The sequence below is a fragment of the Hylobates moloch genome, unplaced genomic scaffold, assembly GCF_009828535.3.
Source record: "Hylobates moloch isolate HMO894 unplaced genomic scaffold, HMol_V3 SCAFFOLD_4, whole genome shotgun sequence".
Lineage (NCBI taxonomy): Eukaryota > Metazoa > Chordata > Mammalia > Primates > Hylobatidae > Hylobates > Hylobates moloch.
This window is the reverse complement of record NW_026652279.1, coordinates 72641890-72652508: the sequence shown is the minus strand read 5'-3', so window position 1 is coordinate 72652508 and position 10619 is coordinate 72641890. Positions and strand designations below refer to the sequence as shown.

At 38.1% G+C, this 10619-nt stretch overlaps 1 long non-coding RNA gene across 1 annotated transcript in view; it reads left to right on the top strand.

Moving 5' to 3' along the window:
- The first annotated feature begins 614 nt into the window (after positions 1-614).
- Positions 615-10619, top strand: part of LOC131383202 (uncharacterized) — a 41197-nt gene continuing 31192 nt past the window's right edge. Inside the window, exons 1-2 of the long non-coding RNA XR_009213023.1 lie at positions 615-686; positions 8521-8554. This is a non-coding gene — a long non-coding RNA (uncharacterized LOC131383202). The remainder of the gene's footprint in view (positions 687-8520; positions 8555-10619) is intronic.

Below are 10619 nucleotides of genomic sequence, written 5' to 3'. Positions count from 1 at the left end.
TGCGCCACCACATCTGGCTAATTTTGTATTTTTGGTAGAGACAGGGTTTCTCTATGTTGGTCAGGCTGGTCTCAAACTCCTGAACTGAGATGATCCACCCGCCTCGGCCTCCCAAAATGCTGGGATTACAGGCATGAGCCACCGTGCCTGGCATAGACACTTAATTTTTAAAATTGCTTTCAAAATTTTTCTTTTAAAATTTTATTCTCAAAAATATTTGTAGAAGGTAATTTAGTTCTTTTGGAAACTAACCTACGTTTTTACCACCAAATTCAAATCAGTTTTATACAAAATCTACCCACCCTCATGAAGTCATCTAGAAAACCATTATTCCTTTTGCTTCTATATCATTTTGTGGGAGAATTCTTATTCAGTTTTACCTGGTTTTAAAGTTATAAGGGTGTATGGTGTGTGTGTGTGTGTGTGTGTGTACATGTATCACATTTTTTACTAAGTAAAGTCCCAAAAGACAAGAACCACTTCTCCTTTAACAAATTGTATTTTATAATGCATGACACATGCATATAACAAACTAAGCTTTGTGTAATTTTATTTCACAGAATGAATTTCAAAAACCAAATGAGTTTTGCTGGGTGTTTCAAGATGGCCAAACAGGAACAGCTCCGGTCTACAGCTCCCAGCGTGATCAATGCAGAAGAAAGGTGATTTCTGCATTTCCAACTGAGGTACTTGGTTCATCTCACTGGGACTGGTTGGAGAGTGGGTGCAGCCCACAGAGAGTGAGCCGAAGCAGGGCGGGGTGGCATCTCACCTGGGAAGCACAAGGGGAAGGGGATAGGGAATTTCCCTTTCCTAGTAAAGGGAAGCCGTGACAGACTACCTGGAAAAACAGGGCACTCTTGCCCAAATATGGCGTTTTTCCCAAAGTCTTAGCAACCGACAGACAAGGTGATTCCAGTGCCTGGCTCAGCGGGTTCCACACTCATGGAGTCTTGCTCACTGCTAGTACAGCAGTCTGAGATCAATCTGTGAGGTGGCAGCCTGGCAGGGGGAGGGGCATACACCATTGCTGAGGCTTGAGTAGGTAAACAAAGCAGCTTGAAGGTCGAACTGGGCAGAGCCCACCACAGCTCAACAAGGCCAACTGCCTCTACACTCCACCTCTGCGGGCAGGGCATAGCAGAACAAAAAAGCATGCAACCTCTGCAGACTTAAACGTCCCTGTCTGACAGCTCCGAAGAGAGTGGTCATTCTCCCAGCAGGGCGTTTGAGCTCTGAGGACAGACAGACTGCTGCCTCAAGTGGGTCCCTGACCCCCGTGTAGCCGAACTGGGAGACACCTGCCAGTAGGAGCTGACAGACACCTCATATAGGCAGCTGCCCCTCTGGGACAAAGCTTCCAGAGGAAGAATCAGGCAGCAATATTTGCTGTTCTGCAATATTTGCTGTTGGGCAGCCTCCACTAGTGATACCCTGGCAAACAGCATCTGGAGTGGAACTCCAGTAAACTCCAACAGACCTGCAGCTGAGGGACCTGACCGTTAGAAGGAAAACTAACAAACAGAAAGAAATAGCATCAACATCAACAAAAAGGACATCTACAACAAAACATCTTCTTTAGGTCATCAACATCAAAGACCAAAGGTAGATAAAAACAACAAAGATAGAGAGAAACCAGAACAGAAAAGCTGAAAATTCTAAAAATCAGAGCACTTCTCCTCCAAAGGATTGCAGCTCCTCACCAGCAACGGAACAAAGCTGGACAGAGAATGACTTTGAAGAGTTGACAGAAGTAGGCTTCAGAAGGTCAGCAATAACGAACTTCTCTGAGCCAAAGGAGGATGTTTGAACCCATTGCAAGGAAGCTAGAAACCTTGAAAAAAGATTAGATGAATGGCTAACTAGAATAAACAGTGTAGAGAAGACCTTAAATGATCTGATGGAGCTGAAAACCATGGCATGAGAACTTCATGACACGTGCACAGGCTTCAGTAGTAGATTCGATCAAGTGGAAGAGAGAATATCAGTGATTGAAGATCAAATTTATGAAATACAGTGACAAAACAAGGCTAGAGAAAAAAAGTGGAAAGAAACAAAGCCTCCAAGAAATATGGGACTATGGGAAAAGACCAAATCTACGTTTGAGTGGTGTACCTGAAAACAATGGGGAGAATGGAACCAAGTTGGAAAACACTCTGCAGGATATTGTCCAGAAGAAATTCCCCAACCTAGCTAGGTAGGCCAACATTCAAATTCAGGAAATACAGAGAACACCACAAAGATACTCCTCGAGAAGATCAATGCCAAGACACATGATTGTCAGATTCACCAAGGTGGAAATGAAGGAAAAAGTGTGAAGAGCAGCCAGAGAGAAAGGTCGAGTCACCCACAAAGGGAAGCCCATCAGACTAACAGGGGCTCTATCAGGAGAAACCCTACAAGCCAGAAGAGAATGGGGGCCAATATTCAACATCCTAAAATAAAAGAATTTTCAACCCAGAATTTCATATCCAGCCAGACTAAGCTTCATAAGTGAAGGAGAAATAAAATCCTTTACAGGCAAGCAAATACTGAGAGATTCTGTCACCACCAGGCCTGCCTGAAAAGGGCTCTGGAAGGAAGCACTAAACATGGAAAAAAACAACCAGTACCAGCCACTGCAAAAACATGCCAAATTGTAAAGACCATCAATGCTAGGAAGAAACTGCATCAATTAACAGGCAAAATAACCAGCAAACATCATAATGATAGGATAAAATTCACACATAATATTATTAACCTTAAATGTAAATGGGCTAAATGCCCCAATTAAAAGACACAGACCGGGAAATTGGATTAGGAGTCAAGACCCATCAGTGTGCTATATTCAGGAGAACAATCTCAAGTGCAAAGATGCACATAGGCTCAAAATAAAGAGATGGAGGAAGATTTACCAAGCAAATGGAAAGCAAAAAAAGCAGAGGTTGCAGTCCTAGTCTCTGATAAAACAGACTTTAGACCAACAAAGATCAAAAGAGACAAAGAAGCCATTATGTAATGGTAAAGGGATCAATTCAACAAGAAGAGCTAACTATCCGAAATATATATGAACCCAATACAGGAGCACCCAGATTCATAAAACAAGTCCTTAGAGACCTACAAAGCGACTTAGACACCCACGCAATAATAACGGGAGACTTTAACACCCCACTGTCCATATTAGACAGATAAACAAGACAGAAGGTTAACAAGGATATCCAGGACCTGAACTCAGCTCTGCAACAAGCAGACCTAATAGACATCTACCGAACTCTACACCCCAAATCAACAAAATATTCATTCTTCTCAGCACCACATCACACTTACTCTAAAATTGACCACACAATTGGAAATAAAGCACTCCTCAGCAAATGTAAAAGAACAGAAATCACAACAAACTGTCTCTCAGACCACAGTGCAATCAAATTAGAACTCAGGATTAATAAACTCTCTCAATACCATGCAACTACATGGAAACTGAACAAGTTGCTCCTAAAAGAATACTGAGTAAATAATGAAATGAAGGCAGAAATAAAGATGTTCTTTCAAACCAATGAGAACAAAGACACAATGTACCAAAATCTCTGGGAAACATTTAAAGCAGAGTGTCAAGGGAAATTTACAGCACTAAATGCCCACAAGAGAAAGCAGGAAAGATCTAAAATCGACACCCTAACATCACAATTGAAAGAATTAGAGAAGCAAGAGCAAACACATTCAAATGCTAGCAGAAGGCAGGAAATAACTAAGATCAGAGCAGAACTAAGAGAGACAGAGACATAAAAATCCTTCAAAAAATCAATGAAACCAGGAGCCGGTTTTTTGAAAACATCAACAAAATAGATAGAGTGCTAGCAAGACAAATAAAGAAGAAAAGAGAGAAGAACCAAATAGACACAATAAAAAATGATAAAGAGGATATAACCACCAATCCCACAGAAATACAAGCTACCATGAGAGAATAGTATAAATACTTCCATGCAAATAAACTAGAGAATCTAGAAGAAATGGATAAATTCCTGGACACATACACCCTCCCAAGACTAAACCAGGAAGAAGTTGAGTCTCTGAAGAGACCAATAACAGGCTCTGAAATAGAGGCAATAATTAATAGCCTAACAACCAAAAAAAGTCTAGGAACAGACCAATTAACAGCCGAATTCTACCAGAGGTATAAAGAGGAGCTGGTACCATGCCTTCCGAAACTATTCCAATTAAAGGAAAAAGAGGGACTGCTCCTAACTCATGTTATGAGGCCAACATCATCCTGATACCAAAGCCTGGCAGAGACACAACAAAAAAGAGAATTTTAGACCAATATCCCTGATGAACATCAGTGCAAAAATCCTTAATAAAATACTGGCAAACTGAATCCAGCAGTCTATCAAAAAGCTTATCCACTATGATCAAGTCACCTTCATCCCTTGGATGCAAGGCTGGTTCAACATAGGCAAATCAATAAATGTAATCCATCACATAAACAGACCCAATGACAAAAACCACATGATAATCTCAATAGATGCAGAAAAGGCCTTCGACAAAATTCAACAGCACTTTATGCTAAAAACTCTCAAAAAATTAAGTATTGATAGAATGTATCTCAAAATAAGAAGAGCTATTTATGACAAACCCACAGCCAATATTATACTGAATGGGCAAAAATTGGAAGCATTCCCTTTGAAAATCAGCACAAGACAAGGATGCCCTCTCTCACCACTCCTATTCAACATAGTGTTGGAAGTTCTAGCCAGGGCAATCAGGCAAGAGAAAGAAACAAAGCGTATTCAATTAGGAAAACAGGAAGTCAAATTGTCCCTGTTTGCAGATGACATGATTGTATCTTTAGAAAACCCCATCATCTCAGCCCAAAATCTCCTTAAGCTGATAAGAAACTTCAGCAAAGTCTCGGGATACAAAATCAAGTGCAAAAAATCACAAGCATTCCTATACACCAATAACAGACAAACAAATAGCAAAATCATGAGTGAACTCCCATTCACAATAGCTACAAAGAGAATCAAATACCTAGGAATCCAATTTACAAGGGATGTGAAGGAATTCTTCAAGGGGAAATACAAACCACTGCTCTCTGAAATAAAAGAGGACACAAACAAATGGAAGAATATTCTATGCTCATGGGTAGGAAGAATCAACATCATGAAAATGGCTGTACTGCCCAAAGTAATTTATATATCCAATGCCATCCCCATCAAGCCACCAATGACTTTCTTTGCAGAATTGGAAAAAACTACTTTAAAGTTCATATGGAACCAAAAAGGAGCCTGCATTGCCAAGACAATCCTAAGCAAAAAGAACAAAGTTGGAGGCATCGTGCTACCTGACTTCAAACTACACTACAATGCTATGGTAACCGAAACAGTATGGTACTGGTACCAAAATAGATATATAGAACAATAGAACAGAACAGAGGCCTCAGAAATAACACCACACATCTACAACCATCTGATCTTCAACAAACCCGACAAAAACAAGAAATGGGGAAAGGATTCCTTATTTAATAAGTGGTGCTGGGAAAACTGGCTAGCTATATGTAGAAAGCTGAAAATGGATCCCTTCCTTACACCTTATAAAAAATTAAGTCAAGATGGATAAAGACTTAAATGTTAGACCTAAAACCATAAAAACCCTAGAAGAAAACCTAGGCAATCCCATTCAGGACATAGGCATGGGCAAGGACTTCATGTCTAAAACACCAAAAGCAATGGCAACAAAAGCCAAAATTGACAAATGGGATCTAATTAAACTAAAGAGCTTCTGCACAGCAAGAAACTACCATCAGAGTGAACAGGCAACCTACAAAATGGGAGAAAATTTTTGCAATCCACTCATCTGACAAAGGGCTAATATCCAGAATCTGCAATGAACCCAAACAAATTTACAAGAAAAAAACAAACAACCCCATCAAAAAGTGGGCGAAGGACATGAACAGACACTTCTCAAAAGAAGACATTTATGCAGCCAAAAAACACATGCAAAAATGCTCACCATCACTGGCCATCAGAGAAATGCAAATCAAAACCACAATGAGATACCATCTCACACCAGTTAGAATGGCAATCATTCAAAAGTCAGGTACCAACAGGTGCTGGAGAGGATGTGGAGAAACAGGAACACTTTTACACTGTTGGTGGGACTGTAAACTAGTTCAACCATTGTGGAAGTCAGTGTGGCGATTCCTCAGGGACCTAGAACTAGAAATACCATTTGACCCAGCCATCCCATTACTGGGTATATACCCAAAGGACTATAAATCATGCTGCTATAAAGACACATGCACACGTATGTTTATTGCGGCACTATTCACAATAGCAAAGAGTTGGAACCAACCCAAATGTCCAACAATGATAGACTGGATTAAGAAAATGTGGCACATATACACCATGGAATACTATGCAGCCATAAAAAAGGATGAGTTCATGTCCTATGCAGGGACATGGATGAAGCTGGAAACCATCATTTTCAGTAAACTATCACAAGGACAGAAAATCAAACACCACACATTCTCACTCATAGGTGGGAATTGAACAATGAGATCACTTGGACGCAGGGCGGGGAACATCACACACCAGGCCCTGTCGGGGGATGGGGACCTGGGGGAGGGATAGCATTAGGAGAAATCCCTAATGTAAATGATAAGTTGATGGGTGCAGCAAACCAACATGGCACATATATACCTATGTATCAAACCTGCACATTGTGCACATGTACCCTAGAACTTAAAGTATAATAAAAAATAAAATTAATAAATAAACAATCAAATGAGTTGATTCCGTTCTTTACCCTCAGTCTTCCTTGATTTCTTCCATCCTATTTTATTAATCAAACTAACCCTATCATCTTACCAAATCAGCCTTAATATTCTCTTTAGCTTGTCTGAACTTTGTAGAGGGTTTTTTTTGTTCCTGATTATAGGTCCCTGATCTGCTTTTTTAGAGCATCTATTTCACAAAACTTGTAATTATTAATTCTACCTCTGCTTCTTTGAGATGTAAATCTTCTCCCAGACTCTTGACAATCTTACAACGCAGGAATGTCTTTCTGAAGGACTTTCTTCAAGCCATTCCTTTGAAATGCAATGATCAAGAAAGATAATACCCATCTTCTAGTCTCAGTAGGAGGGTAGGAAGCTAACTTCCATAAAGTATAATTAGCAAACACAGCCTAAACACATTGATCAACCTCCCATTAAAATTTTCCAGTATTTTTCTACAGATCACCTATTGCTTAAAACCCTCCTGTCTTTTGTTTCTGCAGAGTTGAGTTCAATCTCTCCCCTCTGTTGCAATAGTCTTGAATAAAATCTCCCTTGCCTCTGAACTCTCTCTGATAAAATTTGTATTTGATACATCTCTCCTGTAAATTTCCATTGCAGGTGACTATTTTCTTCTTGTTGGCTGATATGGGAATAGGCAGATATATTGAGGGACTACAGATTGGATCTAGTGTACTGAATCTGGTGTATTTTTTAATTGGATCTAGTGTATTCAAACTCCAAAAGATAGTCTATTTATTCTTTAGTCCTTTCTGTGTATGTGGTCAAACAGGTTTTGAATGCTTTGTGCCTATGTCATGGGCATAGCGGCTCTTTCTTATCTTCTACTTACACTTTTGACAGCTTTACAGAAGTCCATATGGCCACCAGATTCTGCCAACAAATTTGTGCTGCACCATGGGTAGCATGGTGTACCTTTTCTCTTCTACTTATCTATTTAACACTAAATCTGGGTCATCTACTGTGGTAAAGTGGTTACCATATGGACTCCCTTCTGGAGATACCACATTTAAAAAATAATTTTATATAAAATTAAGGAAGAAACAAAGTTCCTTATCTTCATTTAGCAGACAAGGCTGCAGTAAAGATAACCTAAGTGACTTGGTCAAAGTTGAGCAAAGATTAACCTCATGTGTCCTGTTCTGGATCTTAAACAAAGTAATTTTCTGCCCCCTCTGATAGAGTCGCTACGGAGGACAGAGATCCTTCAGCATAACATGGTTTCAGGAGAAAATTTGTTCAAACTCCCTTCAGGAAAAACAAATTTCCCAGACTGATGGTAAATACTATAATGGCATCGATGCAATTGACTGACATTTTAATTCTAATATATAAACTTTAAAATACTGAAAATCAAGGTACCTTTGAAATGAATCCATCATTTTTCTAACCTTTAATAAAGACTAATAAAACCACTGTGGAAGAAAAGTAACACAAAATTGTCTGAAAACTGCAGAGGTCTCTATTGTTCTTACTTTGTTTTTAATTGCAAACAGAACAGGAATAAACAAATGCAAATTTGGACATTAGAACAATGCCCAGCTATAGAAACATGAAATAAATAAATGAACTCCCTACAAAAAACAGGCTGAAAATGGTTTACATAATAAATGATATGCTAAAGAAATAAGGACAAAAATCATTCTGTAGCTGTGTATTAGTGAGAGTTAATTTTCTCTGTAAGCTCAGAGGAAGAAAACAGTGGATCTTCAAAGTTAACATCCCTTCTTTTTTAATTTTCTCTTTAGATTATCCTCGATACTTGGATAATGTCCATATATGGTGAGTTTGTTAAATAATATGCTTTTCTCATCTCTGGAAAAACTACATAATGAATCTTTATTCTGATACTGCTGCCATTAGGTGTATTATCTTTCTTGTGCTTAACCTATAGATGCACACTTTTCCACTCCTTTTGTTTTTGTTTTCTCGTGAATTCTCCTTTACATATATTTTGAATAGGTAATGCAGTCATAAATATGGTAGATGATTGCTTAGGATACTAATCATTTCCTCCTCCACATGGTTGAGTGTAGGACTACATTTCTCCTCCCAACAGGTGCTGATTTTGGCCATGTAACTTTATTTTATGTTATAGTGAGTAGATTAAATCTCTGAAATTTTAGGCTTTGCCATGTCACTTGCTTTAACCAAATAAATATTTACCGGTGTGACACAAGCAAACACTTGAAGCATACTGGCATGATGAGGTATTGATTCATGTTTCTGGCATTACCATAGGCAGATAATGTGCTGGCTAGCCTGGCTGTCTACGAAAAATAAAAAACACTGGGAATATACTTAAACCCAACCTGAATCTTGGACTCAAGCCTAACTCTGCCCAGCTTAGATCAATTGAACTGCAGCCAAACCAGAGGTACCTGAAATAGAATAAATGATCATTGATTTAAGCCATTAAATTTAGGAGTGGTTTGTTATTCAGCATTATGTGTAGCTAACAACTAGACAACAGTGTACACATTCAAAATATATAGTAAAAGAAATTCTTATTCCTTCTTCCTTTTCTAACCAACCATGTTTTTGCCCAGAATAAAATATATTTTATATATATAATCAATTGCTTACATATTCTTCAAAACATGCATATACAAGTAAACATATATTTACAAACAGACATAGATCCATCTCAAAAAAGATCATATATCACACATACAATTCTGTTTCCTTTTTTTCCACTTAATTTGCCTTCAGAATACTTCTATATTGGTATGAAAATATCTGCCTCATTCTTTGTAATGCCTCAATTACATTCCCTTTATAAAATTGTCATAACATGTTAAAGTAACCTTCATTTTTAGACATTATAGATTCTTCTTGAACTTTTCATTCTCCTCCATTTTGAATAATCTTCATGCTATTATGAGTACTTGATTTGAAAGTTTTATCTCCTCTTATTACTTTTTCAATAGCAGTAAAAGTTAGTACATGTTTATCATTTAGCAAGGGCTGCTTAACTACATTATCTCATTTAATCTTCACACTAATCTCATCAGACAAATATAACCATAACATCACAATTTCACTGAAGCTGAAAAAAGTTAAGAGTTCAAACCCACTCACAGATGATATGACCGAGCTTTCAAATTCGGGCTCTCCTTTTTACAATATTGATTGACCCAGTATAGATGTGTTGAAAATGCACAGGTCTCAGTGCTTGCTAACCCAAATTTTATTATTTCAAGTCCAATAAAGGAACATTCTCTTTCTACAGATGGGGCAGAAGTAGAGGTTAAATAAAGAAATAATAAAATATTATGCATTCATTTACTCAATACCTCTTTATTGCACAATTTAGTACCTACAAAGCACTGTACTATGCACTGTAGCTAGCCTAGAATATATATTTGAAAATAAACACAGATTTTGTGTTTATTCGTGTGTAAAATGTAACAGAATATGGCATCCAAAAATACACTACTTTGGCATAAGATTGTTTTGAGCTACAGGCAATTAAGAGGAAACTGACACAGAAAAAACTTCTCTGCCTTCCCCTTTGTGCCAAAAGCAATACATAAATTTGTAAAGGTATCTTCTCATCACTCTCTACCAGGAAAGATGAAGTTAATTGCTAGAGGCAACTCCAGATGCTTATCAGCCAAAAGATGGCATACAGAGGAATATATAGAAGAATCTATATAAAAAACCTTACTAACGAGCCCTTGTCTAACATTGGCTCCCCAAAATATTTACTTTCTCACAATTTGCCACACCTAGAAGCTCCAAGTTGTCTTCTTTTTCTTGTCACTTTTGTACAAATTATTGTTCTTTGCTAAGATGCTATATAAGCTCAAGTTCTAACCATACCATGGAGTTACTCATCACTGAA